Source organism: Tursiops truncatus, chromosome 9 (assembly GCF_011762595.2).
Source record: "Tursiops truncatus isolate mTurTru1 chromosome 9, mTurTru1.mat.Y, whole genome shotgun sequence".
Classification (NCBI taxonomy): domain Eukaryota; kingdom Metazoa; phylum Chordata; class Mammalia; order Artiodactyla; family Delphinidae; genus Tursiops; species Tursiops truncatus.
Genome location: NC_047042.1, coordinates 35,470,407 through 35,489,045, shown reverse-complemented (window position 1 = coordinate 35,489,045; position 18,639 = coordinate 35,470,407). Strand labels below are relative to the sequence as shown.

The window sequence follows — 18,639 nt, the reverse complement described above, 5'->3', positions numbered from 1 at the left end:
GAAGTTCTTCTCCAAGTAATTTCAGTAGAATGTGCTCCTGACACAGAACTTTGGCTCATTCAACATTACATAATAATTTAACCAAGGCCTGCTACAAAGAAGCTGCTCACTAAATACAGAACTAATTAATTAATTTACTAACTAGAGAAATTAAATAAGGGAGGGAATGGAAAGAGAAGGAAGGGGAGAAAAGAGAGAAAAGGGGAAAGGGCAAGAAAAGGAAAAGGGGAAGGGAAAGTGAACGCTAAATTGAAGTCCTGCCCCTCACTCCCACCTTAGGACTTTAGGCAGAGTTATACATTCCTACCAGCACAACCTTCACCAAGCCCCCAACCTCCAAAAAAAATAAATCTCCCAAGAGCTTGGTCCTTTTTCTCCCATAGAACTGATGTACAGAAATAACATACTTTTGACTGTCTCAACATAACCTACAACAGCCTACATCACAACTTCCCTTTCAGGGAGGCAGCCACGAAGAGGCAGCCACACAGGGATCATCAGTACATTTAGCTAAGTTGGTCCCAAAACCCCTCTTTTCATACTCCTGGGACACGGAAGTAAAGATCCTCTTCCACTCACGTGTATTTAAGATACCTAGTATATCCTTGTGAGGATGATTAAAGACTAGCATGATATGGTGCACATTTTCAATCCAGCTGTTGAGCCAGGAGGGATAGAGGGTCTTGTCTCCAAGATGGCTAACTGCCCAGCTGGCAAAGATAATGGCCACTGGCTACCTGTGGAGATTATCCTCTCTCTCCCAACTAGGGGTGCCCAGAATAATTAGGTTATATACACACATATACACCAGACTCATGTATTTTTAGTTCTTTGGTAACAGAACCCTCTCCCTTAAAACAGAAATCTATTGTTCAACTTTTATATATTTTCAAGAATTAATTATGTACACATATGTAGGTAACTACTTTAACAAACCCTTCAATGTTATATCAGAGCAGTAGTTATAAAAGATCATACACTACTACATAATTAGGACTCCTAGCATCCAATGATGAAGAAAATACAAGGAAACAAAAAAAGCTACAATTATTTCAGTGTTTTTTAAACTAGATACCATCAATTACAAAATAACTATACAGTCTGAAACAACAGCAGGTACATTCATATGCACTTGTTTTTTCAGGATACAAACTAAGTTAGGCTGCACAACCCCTCCCCAGCCCATACATTGGGGATCACTGGAATTAGAGTCTAAAAGAAATTACAGTACTGAAAAAACAAAGGACTGTATTTACTGAGTGCTTTCCCTTATAAAGAATAATACAAGTATTTAAAATGTGGATGGAGCAGTATAGCAAAGAACAGTCCTGACAGGCTTCTAGTAGACTCAAAGCCTCCAACTTCAAAACCATGTTAACAAGGTTTCCTGAATTTCCAATTAAAGGTCCAGTAGATACACAAAGCTGAAATAAATTAATCAAAGGTGCTTTCTAGAAGCTGTATTTTTATAGTTATACATAATGTTTTTGTGCCTTAATAATAAATAACTGCAGGACTTCCCTGGTGACACAGTGGATAAGAATCTGCCTGCCAATGCAGGGGACACAGGTTCGATCCCTGGTCTCGGAAGATCCCACATGCCACAGAGCAACTGAGCCCAACTGCCACAACTACTGAGCCTGCGCTCTAGAGCCCATGAGCCACAACTACCAAGCCCACATGATGCAACTACTGAAGCCCGCACACCTAGAGCCAGTGCTCCGCAGCAAGAGAAGCCACCGCAATAAGAAGCCCGCGCACCGCAACAGAGTAGCCCCTGCTCTCCACAACTAGAAGCCCGCGCACAGCAACGAAGACCCAGCCCAGCCAAAAATAAATAAAAAATAAACCAAAATTAAAATAATAATAATGAAAAAAACTGCAAAAAATCATAGTAAAGACTTTTTAAAACAAACATTTAACCTAGAGGGATGGGATAGGGAGGATGGGAGGGAGACGCAAGAGGGAGGGGATATGGGGATATATGTATATGTATAGCTGATTCTCTTTGTTATAAAGCAGAAACTAACACACCATTGTAAAGCAATTATGCTCCAATAAAGATGTTTAAAAAAAAAAGAGAAATAAAACAGATTATTTTCCTTATGTTTCCATTTGACAGATAAATGTCTATTTTTAATTTACATATACATCAGTCTCATTCCTAAACAAATACATATGTATGTATACATGTATATATAGATAACATACAAAAAGGAAAAGTATTCCCTTAAAAATAACTGATTAAAGCAAAATTTTTAAAGCTACTAAAGAATAAGACAGCTAAATTTCTAATTATGTGAACTAAAAGAATCCATCAAGATATCAGAAAAAAAAATACCAATCCTGGGCATTTTGAACAAATTTTTTTGTATCAGCATACTTAACCTGATTATTTTTTTAATCCAATTACATACCAGTAGAGGAAAGCATGTATAGCTATCATTCATCTAAGAAAGGGAGGGTGAGAGTTATAAATTTATAAACATTTGCTTATTTTTTTTAAATATAAGGATATACAGAAAATTTTTTAAATGACGATCTTTAAGGAATGGAGAAAATGGGGTAGAGGGGACAGGGATAAGAACTGGACACTGAAAATACCTTGCTCTGTAAATCTGACTTTGTATCAGTGTAAATATTTTACATATAAAAAGAATTTCAAAAGCAATCTCTAAATTTCAAAAGCAAAGTGAAATTTAAAAATCTAACTCAATATACTAACAATGTTGGAATAACCACACAGAGAAAGCAATATAGTAATTTTACTATGAATCATTGCTTCGGTAAAAAATAGTGTTGATAGTTCCACTAAAACGAACTAGGGCTATTGGAGGAATGGCTGATTCCAAGTCTGGAGCAGGAACTGAGTTTAAGATGGGCCTGGAACACTTTGCCATACCAAAAAGCTACCAAAGATTACTAAGAATATGTCAAAACTCAGCAGACAACCTGAAGAGGCTTCACCTGGCTAAAGATGGAATCAGTTACACTAACAACTGCAATGTATTGGAGCACTTCAAATATTTGAGTTCATGAAATCATAGAAAGATTTTTAAATTTCATTGATCACCTTTGAAGGGTTCTAAAGAACCAGCTCTTTTTGAAAAGTGGTAGAGAATTAGGCATTTATCAGGCTAATCAGAGAGTTGATGAAAAATCGGTTTCTCTTTAAGGAAAAAATCCATATAAGAAGAAGAAATGACAGAATATTGCCATATTGCAATCCCTAACATAGTTAGGGATCTACCAGTCTAACACGTGCAAGGAACGGATGGAGGGGGGGGGGGCGAGAGAGAGAGGAGGAAAGAGAGAGAGAGGAGGAAAGGGAGAATATGAACCAGACATTACATGCCTCTTGAAATAAAAATACACATCACCATCTATCAAAAAGTTTTGTGCGGGTGGGGTTGGGGGACTCGAACCTGAATCTGACTGAGGAAAAGCAGAAGACTGAGAAAATGTTACAATACATCATGGAGATGAACTTAGCAAAATTCAGACTGTGAGAAACACTAAAGGGCAAAAGACCCAATTCCTTCAACAAATAAAGGGCAAAGGGAAAAAAAAAAAAAAAAAGAAAGAGGGAAGAGGAAGGTTGAGGAGAACCTGTGGGTTAAAACTGCAATATGTAGAACTTATTCAACTTGATTTTAACAAAAATACAGTGGAAAAAGAAGAAGAATGAGGCGAGAAAGAAGGAAGAGAAACTGGGTAATTCTAAATATCTTCTGAATATTTAATGACATTAACAAGTTACTGCTTATCTTTTAGCTTAAATAATGAATGGTGCCAGCTATTATGTTATAGCAAAAAGAACCCTTATGTTTTAGAGATGCATGATGAAATATTTAAAGATGAAATCATGTATCTCGAATATGCTTCAAAATAATTCTTAAAGTGGACAGTAGAGGAAAAGTGAAAAAGGATATAGACAAAATATAATTAGCCATGAGCTGGTAAATGTCTAAGCTGGGCGTGACAGAGGAAGTTCATTATACTAATCCTTCTACTTGTAATGTTCAAAATTTTTCACTAAAAACATTTTTTAAAACACACACAATAATCACAAAATTCACTTACATAGTAAATGTACTTGCATTTCTTAAGGAACCAATGCAGGAAATAAACAGTGCACAAACATGCTACATGTTCACAGCCCAGAGATTAAACTGGGATTAAAAATTTCCTGTGATTAGTTGATAGTAGAGCAATATACACTTGGCTATTCAATTAAGAAAAAGATTCTTTTAAATATGGAACTACTGTGAGTAATGACTTTTAATATCCTATTTTATGTGTGGGTTATGTATTTATTTTACATAAGAATTACTGCCTTTCAAAATAATTATTTGGAGGGGTTACACTGATCCTATAATAATTAGATAACCATGTATTGGACTTTAGTTATACAAAGATGAATCAGGCAGTTTCTGCCCTCAAAACGTTCATAAACTAAAAAGGTAAAATACACATGTAATGATAACACAAATGCGGTAAGTGCCATAATAAAAAGTTACAAAGTGTTTGGGAATACAAAAAAGATAAATCTTCCAGAGCTTAAACAGTATTGACACTCCTTTAAAATTGGTTTCCAAAGGCAGTTTTGCAGTTGAACAAGAAAAATCAATCTCTTTTCTTTTCAGTTACCCACTTCTTTCCATCAAAATGGTATTACCCGAAATTAATTACTCATTTGATTTACTAAAGTTTTGGTAATTTCCAAAAATAAAAATTCCAAGTGAACAAAGATTCACAACTGCTAACGCTACATAAGAGTGTGCCACAGGTAATCTTTCATACAAAAGTAGGACAGAGAATATCATTTGTTTACTAAACTTCTAAGCCCAATGCTCAAGGCTATTTATACTTTTATGTGTAAATGTATTTAAAGATTCCATTTATAAATGGCAACAAAGTAAGTTGTGAGAGATAAATGCACTATTGAAGAGTTTCCAAAAACTACACATAACCAAATACAATCTTTTCAACAAATGGTGCTGTCACAGACATCCACAAAGAAAAAAATTAATCTAAGACACGGATCTTATACCTTTCACAAAAATTAACTCAAAATGGACACAGACCTAAATGTAAAACATAAAACTCCAGAAGAAAACTTAGGAGAAAACCTAGACAACTTTGGGTATGGTGATGCATTTTTAGATATAACACCAGATATAATCCATGAAAAAAATAATTGATAAGCTGGACTTCATTAAAATTAGAAGCTTCTCTGTACTTTGTACTTTCCTTTTAATTTTGTTATAAATCTAAAACTGCTCTTTTAAAAAAGTCTTTAAAAAAACTACATATAATCACAAATACAAGATGATTTTACAACAGGAGAGAATGGTAACAAGACAGCACCAGTCATGAATTATAATAAACTGATACATAGTCATTATCAATGCACAAAAGTATGAAACTCAATCGTCAAACTGCTCAAAATTCATTCAACTTTATAAAAATGTAAAGAAACCTATTTTTACATAATGTTAAAATTAACTATTTAGGGGCTTCCCTGGTGGCACAATGGTTAAGAATCCACCTGCCAATGCAGGGGACACGGGTTCGAGCCCTGGTCCAGGAAGATCCCACATGCCATGGAGCAACTAAGCCGGTGCACCACAACTACTGAGCCTATGCTCTAGAGCCCACGAGCCACAACTACGGAGTCCGTGTGCCATAACTACTGAAGCCCACAAACCTAGAGCCCCTGCTCCGCAACAAGAGAAGCCACCGCAATGAGAAGCCCACATACCACAACAAAGAGTAGCCCCCGCTCTCTGCAACTAGAGAAAGCCCGCGTGCAGCAATGAAGACCCAATGCAGGCAAAAATTTTTTAAAATAAAATAAATTTTTTTTAAAAATGTGTCCTTTAAAAAATAAATTAACTAGATTCATTTCATAGATTTCATAATCTCTTATCTTAGGACAGGAAACAAGAGGTCAACATCTCTGATACAGAAAACCTTAAGAGAAACAATAAACATACACAAAATATGTATAATGTAATTAAGGAAAATTGAGGATCAGAATTTTAGTTGACATAATACATTAGCACATACTTCAACTACCTCCACCTAGACTCCCCTCCTCCCAAAGAAAATCACACTGTCTTTATTCAGGATACCTAGTGTATGAATTCCTCTCATAATCTACTCTAGTGTGGTCTAACATTCTAACATTTTGTGGCACAGTTTTTTAAATATAATTTTTACTTGTGAGATCTAATTTTTAAACAAATGGAATTTATTTACAAGGGAAAGCTGTTGCTAAAAGGGAACATGTGCACTCAAAACTATGTAAGTTCCACTTGCAGGAATAATTACTTTTCCCTCCCATGGAGAACAAATAGAAAATCCAAAGGTCAGTTCCAACATATCTCCCTGATTTTCCTATGGAATGAGGATATTTTCTATAAAAATTCTTTGACTCAACAAAAATAAATAAATACAGTAAGCCCTAACAAATTATACTTTGAGTACACTGAGTAAATCAGGTGTTCAGAACTTGAAACCCACCAAGTGACAGAAACATTATTATTCACGTGGGTTACATTCTGGTGACAAACCACCAAAGCTGGGTGTGGGGATGGGGGTGGGTGTGTGTGTTTAATTTTGTACTTAAATATGCATGATAAAATAATAGAAAAATATCCTCCCTAACTAAACACTCCAGTTTCAAGTCACTGATCATGGTGCCCAGGATCAAAACCTCAGCAAATAAGGAATTGAAGATAGGGAGGATTCATTACCAGAATACTTACTGCAGATGGGATGGGAGTCAGCCCATCTGATTTCATGACCCTTTATTACTCAATGGTCCAAATCAAGCGATTGAGCCTGTCTCCTTTTCCACTACAGTCTTCTGAGGCTTCCAAGTCAAGTTTCCTCTCTTACCCTAGTATGCAATAGAACCAAACACACCTCAGACATCTCAGTAGGTGATGATGGTTGGTCTTTGTTACAAAGAATTTAAGGTTTGAGAAAGGGATCAAAAACTGCCAGCGTATTTTAATTCAATAAACATTTTTTTAAAATCACATAAAAATCAGGATTTCTGACTTTTCTTGAAAAACAGAAAAATCTGGCATCAGTGGAATCACCTCCCTGCAAGGCAATAATGGAATGAAGCTGAGTGGCAACAATCCCCATGAAAATGAGCCACAAACTCCTCGGTAGTGCCACAGTCCCAAAATTTGCTATAAGGTGTACCAGATGTGAGTCCAAGATGTGATTTATCACCGTAACTTTACAGTTGTTTTAATGAAAGAAGCAAAATATTTATCTGTATCTATGTTACTATCAGAAGAGGAAAAACAAAAGATAAACCAAGAAAGTAATATGTTTAAAAAATGGCAGACAACCTATTTCTTAGTGGAAGTAAAGTTAGAAATACATATCCCCATTTCATGAAGGGATGTGAATTCACATTAAGCGTTTCCTTTTCCCTAGTTTAGTCTGACAACAGACACTTCAAAGAGGAATAAACTAATAGCCTCAAGAAGAATCCAGTGGAGTAAAGAATGGAAGGAACAAACAGAGGCTGCAAAGGGGAAATTTCTGAAATCTGTTAAAGTGGGAAAGAATAAAAGGAAATTAAAGAGATCAAAAAATTTTCTACTGCTTTGCAAGTATACCAGATTATCTTTAAGCAGAAGAAAGCCTGCAACGCCCAGGATTCTGTTTTCACTCTCCTACAGTCTTACTATATATGCAATCCCTGAGTAATTTTGTTTTCTAATTTACCACTTTTAACTACCTCATACGTACCATGACTTCCAAAACTGTGCCTCCAGCCCAGATATACCTCCTGAATTTCTAACACTTATATTCAACAGCATACTGAACGCTTCTGCCTGAATTTCTCATGGGTACCGCAAACTCATCATGTCTAAAATTAAATTCATTCCATACCCCAATTTCCTATATTCCCTCATTTAAATTAAAAGGAGGAGACGTCGACATAGAGAATGGACTTGAAGACACAGGATGGGCAAGGGGAAGCTGGTAAGAGTAGCATCGACATATATACACTACCAAATGTAAGATAGATAGCTAATGGGAAGCAGCCACATAGCACAGGGAGATCAGCTCGGTGCTTTGTGACCCCCTAGAGGGCTGGCATATGGAGGGTGGGAGGGAGGCTCAAGAGGGAGGGGATATGGGGATATATGTATGCAGACGGTTGATGCACTTTGTTGTACAACAGAAACTAACACACTATTGTGAAGCAAGTATACTACAATAGAGATGTATTAAAAAATTAATTAATTAAAAGGAGGCATCACTGCCTATCCAATCACTGAAAAGAGAAGTCGTAAGCGTTACCTTGAACTCCCACATCCAACTAGTTAGTTATATTTTACATCTTAAATATCTCTTGGGGCCCCCCTCACCACCAAAGCCTTATACAAGACCTTCATTACAGCCTGCAAGACTACAATTCCTGCCTCTCCTCTGTTACATCCTCCTCACTGCCAAAATGACTTTTGAAAAAAAAAGTCTGAAATACCTGGCTTTTTCTTGAGTAGGACCTGTTCTCTTGCTTTTGTTCTCTAGGATGGATCACCTTTCCTCTCTAGTAAAATCTCTATCAAGTTCCCTTCAAGAACCAGATCAAATTTATACCCTCCATAAAGCGAGTCTTCCCTCATAGGCACCTCTCCCTCTTCCCAGATAGAATGTTCAGTCCTTGCATTCTCTGCCTCCACTGCACTATTTAAAGTTCTATAGTAATTATTTATGAATATCTGCTTTTTCTAAACTAGAAACTTCTTTCATTCGTTGGTCAAACATTTATTAAAGTCTAGCATGTGCCCCCTATAGCCAGGCTCTGCAATAAAGGATTATTCTGGGCCTCAAGAAGCTCACAATCTTGTGGAAGAAGAGAATTACATATAAAATTATACAACAATACAGTAAGAAAAATGATAGACATGCATCAGCTATTACAAGGCTCTAAAAAGAAGGAGCAGGTAATCTGACCCAGCCCGAAGGGGAGGAGGGGCAGCAAATCAGAGGAAGCGTCCTGAAAAAGGTAACACCTAAGATTAATTTCAGAGGATAACAGGACTCAGCCAGGTGAAGAAGAGGGCAACTGATAAAGAGAAGACAACAGGAGTAGGCATTGAAGCAAGAAAGAGGGTCCCATGGGGAAGGCACTGAAGGTTGTTTTTAAAAGGTAGATTGTGAGAAGCATATGGAATGTTCAAGTTAAACCATTCTATCAATTATGTGCAAGATTTGAAATAGGCAGGAAAACCTATGAAAAGCAATTACAGTCATACTATCTAAAAGCCAGAAACAGGTCAGAAGTAGTGGGGATGAACACATGTCTGCATAGTGGAGAGATATCGAGATGACCAACCAATAGATCAATAGATTGCATGGGGCATGACAAAGAGCCATCATCACAGCTCTTTAAGCTTGAGTAGTATCTGGCTGAACAACTAGTCACTCCAGACAAGATACAAGAAAGAAGGCTGGGGGATGGTAAGTTTGTTGTTTTGCTTTGTGGATGAAGAAGTGAAGTTCAGTATGGGACATGTTCCGAGCAAAGATACATACAGATCTCAAGTGAAGACAGACAGCAAGCAAATGGATATAGTGATACAAGTTATTTTCCAGGGAATCCTCAGGACTACTAATACATAGAATCAGAATTGATTACAGTCATCTAAAAAAAATGAGACGGGCTTCCCTGGTGGCGCAGTGGTTGAGAGTCTGCCTGCCGATGCAAGGGACACAGGTTCGTGCCCCGGTCCGGGAAGATCCCACATGCCACGGAGCGGCTGGGCCCGTGAGCCATGGCCGCTGAGCCTGCGCGTCCAGAGCCTGTGCTCCGCAACGGTAAAGGCCACAACAGTGAGAGGCCCGCGTAACGCAAAAAAAAAAAAAAAAAAAAAGTAGTTAGGAATTCTAATCCTAGCTGGTTTCTACTCCTAGCTCTGCTCAAAGATCATGTGAACCTGAGCAATCAAAATGTCTCTCAACCTTTGTTTACTCACTTCTAAAAGGAAGTGGATTATAGACTTCTTATATATACTTAAATGGCTTAAAAATTAACTTGAGATGATAGTATGAGGGGTGTGTGTATGTGTATATACAACAAATTCAAAGATATACTCAGAGCAACTCTGGAAGTCTTTTGTGAATTTCTGTAACTGCAAGAAGAATGTTAACTTGGAGTATAAAAGGGCTCTTTCCTAAAACGCTTAACTGGATTATATGTAATAAATTATTTTTCTATTGAGATCATCACTAAGGCTACCAGAAATTCAAAAAGAGTACTCGAAGAAAAATGTAGTATCTATGTGAAAATATGAAACTGCCGTTCAGGACAAAGTATTCATCTACTACACTGCCTCCCTTCTTGGACTTCTTAAAAATGCCTGCCTACTATGGTTTAAACCATCTTCTGAGGGACTCCTTAAGTACAGATCACCATGCTCTGAATTATAAGAATGACTCCCACCACACTGGGCCACAGTTACAAGGGTGGATTTCTAAGGCTGGTTTACTGGTCTGTTAGACAGCCTGACAAAATAGCTCTATCAAATAATATAGGTAACCCAGAGTAAATGGTGACTCTGATCTGGCCAATAAAGTCTTCTCTTGGGGCTGTCAGTTGATGGTGATGGGAATAAAAGCAGCAGTGACGCAGTAACAGAGTCACTCAGGATGGCACAGCACCAGCACAGGCACTTACAAAAGCCTAATGCTAGGAGTGTCACAGGTTACCCACGTAGCTAGATCTGTATTATATATATTGTACATGACCTTCTGGTGGCCAGATATGTGTTGTATCCATAACTCCAGTCTACATCTCAATCTATCTGAAACCATGCAAGGCAGCCGTTTCTGTTGTATTGTGAAGTCTGGCTATCTAATAAGGCTCTTCTTTCACTGATTTCACCACTACCTTATAATAAAATTCTTGTCGACTAAGGGATTATTCCAGAATTCCTCTGTGCCTTACATCCTTAAAAAAAAAAAAAAAAAGTCTACCATACCTAACACTTTTCAAAAAGCTAAATGCATTCTATGTACCTTTTAGTAGGTCTCTATCTTCTAAAACTAAAGAAATAAAAATAATGACCTTCAGATTCTTTCCTCAGTACTAAAGATGTAAGTTTATACTGTTTTCTCTGTTAACAGAAGAACTCAATTAGATCTTCCAGAGCTGACATTAGCTTCTTAACATTTTTTTCTTTCTTGGCAAACATAATTTAGTGAGGGTCATTTTATGATAAAAAACAAATTAAAAAATGAAATATTGAAAGAAATAGGCAGACTTCAGTAATGTCAGAAGGTCATTATTTAGTCCAAACTAAATCAAAATTAGCCTTATCTAAAAAACCTCAGATATCTGATGACTATTTAACCTATCTTAAACCATTTACTTTAAATTTTCTACAGTATCCATTTATCAAGTATAATACAAGGCACTATTTTCATAAAGATGTTACAGTGATAGGATGGCCCCCAAATGTAAAGAGACTCAAAAAACAATTCCCAAACCCTTGGCAAAAGTAGAAGACAAAGAAATGTGACCTGCACTAAAGTCAGTTAAAACCTAAAAATAACTTCTTGAAGGTTCCCAAGACTATTTGTGTTACTGTTTCCCCCTATTTTTTCTTTTTCATTATTTTCATTTTATCTTGCACAGTAGGGAGATTTACATTTACTTAGACCTCTAAAACCGTTCTCTGGGTTCTATGAACATAAATAGAGTGAGAGAAAAGAAATGAAGGAGCACAACTTCACTTCAGTTTGAATGACATGAACAAAGCAAAATCATATTCAATAAACAAATAAACCACTGGAACAAAGATAAACAAACCCGTTTGAAAAATCTACTGTATAAAATGTACTAAATAAGAGTTGATATCCTAAAAAAACAACAACAACAAAAAACTGATCTTTGGCTCATTTTCTTTTTCAAGTCACCATGATCTTACATAGGAGAGTAGAAGGGAAACAAATAAACAAACAAAACTGGGGTTATGTAAAATGGTACAGCCACCATGTAAAATGGTTTGACAGTTAATCAAAAATTTAAACATACAATTACCATATGACCAAGAAATTTCACTCCTAGGTATATATCCAAAAAGCCTAAAAACTCAAATACATATACATACATGTTCACAGCAGCACTATTCACAATAGCCAAAAGATAAAAATAGCCCAAATGTCCACTAATGAATGAATGGATAAACAAATTGTGGTCTCTACTTACAATAGAGTATTTATTATACAATCATAAAAAGGAATGAGGCAGTACTGATATATGCTACAACACGGATAGCACATTATGCTAAGTGAAAGAAGCTAGGCACAAATGGTCAAATACTGTATGATTCCATTTATATGAAATACACAGAAAAGATAAATTCATAGAGACAGAATGCAGAAAGGTGGCTGTCAACGGCTGGGACGAGAATAAAATGGGGAGCAAGTGTAATTCGGGGTGATTAAAATGTTCTGAAACTATATAGAGGTGGTGGCTACACAACATTGTGATTGTACTAAATGCCAATAAATTGTTCACTTATAAAACGGTAACTTTATGTTATGTCAATTTCACCTCAATGTTTTGAAAACTTAAAAAAAACTGGGTCAGCTGTTAGAAGACACAATTTCTACACCCAGGTTGTAGGCCAACCACTTATAGCTGACCTCTCTGAGCCTCAATTCTTCATCTGTAAACGCGCTGGGAACAGATGATATCCAAGCTTCCTCTCATTAACTGATGCTCTATATCTGCAGCTCTGAATTTTTAAAGAATTGTATCATATAGGAATATATCTGAAAAACAAAGCATGAAGTACTGGTTTATGTTCTCAGCAAGTTTTACAGGAAAGTCATTAGAAAGTTTAACAAAATTGCTTCTCCTAATGACTTTAAAGAAAGTGGACATAAACATTAAAAGGCACGTCAATGAAGGCAACTCTGCAAGAAGTAAAACTAATGTGTTCTAAGATTGTAATTTTCTAGTAGTCAAGCTATATCCAAGGATACAAATTAGAGAATTTAACCACAATTATAAATAAACAAATAGATGAAATTTGAGAATCTAAAAGAAAGACTGGATTAAATAACTCTCAGGCATTTTCCCCTAATATCAATTCTTTCAGGCTTTGAGAGGTGCTGAGAATCATATAATCTGCGGTCACTGAAAGTGGGTAGTCTATATTCCGATTTAGAGTTAATCTATATACACCTAAAAATAAGGTAAACCATAAAAATTAAAGAGCCTAACTAGTGTTCTCACAACGCTACTTCTACAAGTTAGCAGACTAAAGCCACATAAGCAAGCCAAAATTTTCCTCAGGAAGCAGCTTTGGATATATACTCTAACACAATAAATGTTCAGCTGAGTTATCAGAATTTACCACCATACAGTAGAGCAGAAATAATTTTGGCCTAGAAAATTTAAGCCAAATGATGTCAGCTGCCACAGCCAAAGAAAAATCTTATTAACATTCCTATGAATAGTCTAAATCTGTATTGGCAAAACTAAACTATGAAATGTCCCCACAAATGACTGAGACAACTGACTAGCTGTGCAGAGTTTTTTAATAAATATCAACTGACTTTTAGAAAAATGAGAACCATTCATACCCACCTAAACATAAGTAAATCAATGAATGCAATCCAAAAAGAGAAAAGGAAATCAAGCACCATTTAGCATAATTGCTCCTCAGTTTTCATCTTGCTAATAAGCACATCTGAAAACTATGAATACAAAAGATACATATAAAAAAATACATGTCACAACCCAGCGTTAAAAGCATCCTTTTGATGTAACCTAAATCCCTATGACCCATCATAGGTATCATATGCTTGGTGTCACAACCTCAAAAAGTTACTTTTACTTTCATAATTCAAACACACGTGAAATAAAGTCACTGTATACAAAATCATCTACTTTTAAAAAGTACAAAAGCTTTGGGCTTCCCTGGTGGCACAGTGGTTGAGAGGCCACCTGCCGATGCAGGGGACAAGGGTTCGTGCCCCAGTCCGGGAAGATCCCACATGCCGCGAAGCAGCTGGGCCCGTGAGCCATGGCCACTGAGCCTGCGCGTCCAGAGCCTGTGCTCCACAGCGGGAGAGGCCACAACAGTGAGAGGCCTGTGTACCACAAAAAAAAAAAAAAAAAAAAGTACAAAAGCTTTAATCATGGACATATATTTTGCTCAGTAAGGGCATATGGGTTTAAATTACTAGTTGACATGATATACTGTAATTATGCAAAAGTATATTTTCCACTAAGCATACAATTTTCTTATTTCTACATCAGGCTATTACCAAATTTACTACTTTACTACTTACCCTATTCTGACCAAAAATCTATTAACAATTTTTCATAATGTTTTTGAATGAACTCATCATTCAAAAGTAATTCCACAGTTCATTTGCATAACTAGGGTAGCTCTTGAACTCTGCAAGTATTATACTTTAAAACACTTCCTTTAATTTAAAAGAAATATAAATTTTCTGCACTCCACTGACAGTGATATCTGATGTTCTCATCTTCCAAGTTTAACAATGCAAAAAAATCAAGTTACATGTCAAATTAATCAAATGAGTTGCAGTAAACCAGTTTATTCTGACAACAAATTTGAATCAGTGTAACAATTATAAATTTCTAGTCTCATATATAGTTTATACTTTAGGGTGAATGGTTTCTTTGTGAAACTGACTTCAATTCTCTATGCATAAAATTCCAACGTATAAATAAGGGAAGTTTGCATAAATAATATACAAGGTCCCTTTTCACTGTTTCTAAGTCTATACCATTTCTTCAATGTTGAAAAAAATCTGGAATTGGGCCATTAAAATTGTTCCTGAAAAGCATCAAGTGTAAAAGTAAAGAAACAGCAAAGGCTTTGCCATTGTTAGGTACAGCAAAGTGTCAAACTCACACAAGCAAGCACGCTCGAGTGAGCAGAGCTATGCTCTGCAGACCTAACCAAGCCTTGACACTCCACAGCCTCCTCCTGCCAGTGTCCGGACAAAAGAGACCAGGCCCCTAACCACTCACCTAGGAGCCTGTGGAACAGCAGCATGAAACTCTGGGCCTCTCCATGGATCTTATGCAACCAATCCAAACCCCTTAACAAAGAGAAGAATACAAAGCTAGGACTTCCTACTAAGTTCAACCCCAGGTCTTAAGCTGACTCCTGAGAGCCACTCATCCAATTCCCAACTTTCATCCACCATGGGACTGCAGAATGTATTTTCCAGATTCACTATGAACCCACTATGCCCTGTTATCTTTGGTCACTACCAAAAGATAAATTTATTACAGTTATCAGTCCTCTCCTGGACTCTAACCACTGTACTGTTCTTGTTTTTTCCTCCTTTATCCAACCTCCCACTGCTTACCTTCCTCCCAAAACCTCCCTCTAGGTTTACTCTGCTCCAGGGTAAAAGTAAACGGATCTATATCATCAACAATTTCACTGTTTGCTTTAAGTAAAAGCTGCTTCTCCTGCCTCACTCTCAAAGGTTGCTTATTCTTTCATTTATCATGTACTCCAACTTCATGATGCAGGGTCATGTTCCTAACCATAACTCCCAGCCAGTTTCCCGTAAAAAGCAAAAAACAAAAAAACCAAAACCCTGCCACTGTGCAATTGCTGCACATTAGAATTCCCAGGGGCATTTTAAAGCCCCACTGCCCAGGTTACACCCCATACAAATTAAATCTGAATAGCTGAGGATGGGAGCTAGCCATTAGAATTTCCAATGTGCAGCAAAGTTAGGGTAAGAGCATTAGTAGTTTATAAAGTTCCCCAGGTGATTCCAAAATGCAGTCACAGGTGCAAACCACTGCTCCCCAGGGCACTACTAATCATTCACTCAAAACTCTTGACATGCTTCTGTCCTAAGTACGACATAACCTTGAATTATTTCAACATGCATCCACCCAACATTCTTTTTCTTTCTTTTTTTTGGCCACGCCGTGCAGCTTGTGGGATCTCAGTTCCCCAACAAGGAATTGAACCCGGGCCACAGCAGTGAAAGCGCCCAATCCTAACCACGAGACCAACAGGGAACTCCCAACACTCTACTTTTAATATCATAAGCATTTCACCTCCACCGACATTCACTGCAAGTCCATTTTAGCCACTTTAAGACCACACTCCAGACTTCATCACCCTGTCTTCTCTGAATGGGAAATGTGAAAATTAACTATCTTACTCTCTGATCACAATCTTCCAGTTCTAAATTAGTTAAACCTACTGCATCTATTTTTCGTTATCATTCGGAATTGCAGACACTTAATTCTACTTTCTCCTTACTTAGCCCACTTCTGCATTCACTTCCCTATCTAGACTGGACTCCACAGTTCACCATTTCAACCACTCTCTTGTCAATATCTTCATTTATCACATTACGTTGGCACTGTCTATTTATTTTCCTGTATATACCATATACCTAAGTCTCATGAGATCATAAAATGTATATGCTTTATTCATTGATGTATTCCTGTTGACAAGTATAACATCTGGCACATCCAGTATACTCTGAATAAGTATATATCGAATGCACAGATCTTCTCAGTAATCATCTAAATCAATGTGATATACACATCAATATTTTTTCCTAGTGATAATCTTCACCAGATTACCTTTCTTTCTTATCATTAATTGGCATCTTAATACTTCAATTTCACTTGCCCTTTGTTTCTGTGTCAAATCAATTCAGTGAGCACCTATCTATATGGCAGAGGGAAGGGGAGAAGACAGGAGTATAAAGTGTAACAATAAACACTACTGGAAAAATTAGATAAACACTTGAGAAACTTATAAAAGTGGGAAAAGATAATTTACAGCACCACTTTTAAGAGTAATTTTTGTAACTTAATGAAAATTTTCTCTCGTGTATTAAATATAAAGAAAGGTATAGAAGTATGTACCCAGACTGCTTTTAAAACAGAAAAAGCAAATACTTTCACTTCTTACTAAATACACTTCTGCACTGGTTTACTCTTCAAGCAGCATGAACTTTTTAAAAAATATATATTGCAAATAATACTTTATTCTTTTTAGATTACACATACCACTTTTCCTACAAAAGACACACCATATCCTTAACTCATTTTATTTACATTCAATTAACAGTCATTTAAAATGTTTACATGAATACACTATTATGGATGTTTATTTCTATCAAGCAATGATCAAAAAGGCTGTCATAAAATCTGTACTCCAGCAAGTGAAAAACATGAAACTAACATCTTGTTTGAGAAAGCGACACAAAACAATTGGTCAAATTATGGTAATAACGAGGGAATAGCTTAACACACATAACCTTTAAAATGAACTGGAAAATCTTAAAAAACAGATATGTATTTGTATATTGTCAAAGTTTAATTAGGTAGTAAATAAAATTTTTAAAACGTTAATAAGTATAAAAGAAGGTGGAGATGATGAGAGCAGACACATTGCTGCAAGTGACTATGAAGAGGCAGCGGGACCATAATCAGAGATGATCCTCAAGAATATCAAGACCGAGCTGTGATTCCTGGACATGTAGTGTTGCTGAAAGAATAAGCCGGCCTAGTTAGGGATCTGCAAAGTCAAGACCCAGAGACTCAGAATGTGCTAGGAGAAAAAGTAATGGATAAGCACACCAATAATCATGAAATAATAGAGCCAGGAATTCAGGAGAAGGTAAACAGATTATTACAGACAGAGAGGGCAGGACTAGAAATAAATAGTCTCTGCTTTTGGAGGATTCCTCCTCCTCTAGGGGGTGCGGTTAACCATGAAAACACTCAAAGCATGGCAACTGAGGATTGGAACACTGCAAAATTTTAGGTTACTGTAGCTAGCTACTCCACTACAGAGCAGAGTGGTTTTTAATTACCTAGCACTGCTACAATGTAAACCAAATGCCTCATCACCCTCAAATTCTCAGTAAAGTCTTCTATCAACACACACACACACATCTAAATATGATAATAAAATTTAAGAAAAAAATTATTTTTTCAAAATTCAAGTTGGGGAAAACTATAATGGCTTAATTTCTGCTCTATTTTTATGTATTTAGTTTGTCTTGTTTATGTGATCCTTGATACCATTTCCTGAAGCTAATTACAGAAAATATATTACAAAATTTAAATATTTTTGACACAAAAAACACAGTCAACAAAAGAAAAATAAATTGGACTATGTCAAAATTTTTAAATGCTGTGCTGCAAATGATACCCTCAAGAAAATGAAAAGCCAACCCACAGAATGAGAAAAAATATTTGTAAATCATATACCTAATAATGAACTTCTACCTGGAATATACAAAGAACTGTTAAAACTAAGAAGGACTTCCCTGATGGCGCAGTAGTTGGGAGTCCGCCTGCCAACGCAGGGAACACAGGTTCGATCCCTGGTATGGGAGGATCCCACATGCTGCAGAGCAGCTAAGCCTGTGCGTCACAACTACTGAGCCCGCGCACCACAACTACTGAGCCCGTGTGCTGCAATTACAGAAGCCCACACGCCTAGAGCCCATGCTCCGCAACAAAAGAAGCCACCACGATGAGAAACCCGCGAACCACAACGAAGAGTAGCCCCCGCTCACTGCAAAGAAAGAAAGCCTGCGCACAGCAACAAAGAC

General features: G+C 36.8%; 1 protein-coding gene across 6 annotated transcripts in view; it reads right to left on the bottom strand.

The window, feature by feature from the left end:
- SNX13 (sorting nexin 13) overlaps positions 1-18,639 on the bottom strand; it is a 138,038-nt gene that overhangs the window by 104,741 nt on the left and 14,658 nt on the right. The window contains exon 2 of one of the 6 annotated variants that reach the window (XM_073809650.1): positions 12,691-12,819. The exons of the other annotated variants lie outside the window; for them this stretch is intronic. The gene's annotated coding sequence lies outside the window, so the exon portion shown is untranslated. The remainder of the gene's footprint in view (positions 1-12,690; positions 12,820-18,639) is intronic. 6 annotated transcript variants of the gene reach the window in all.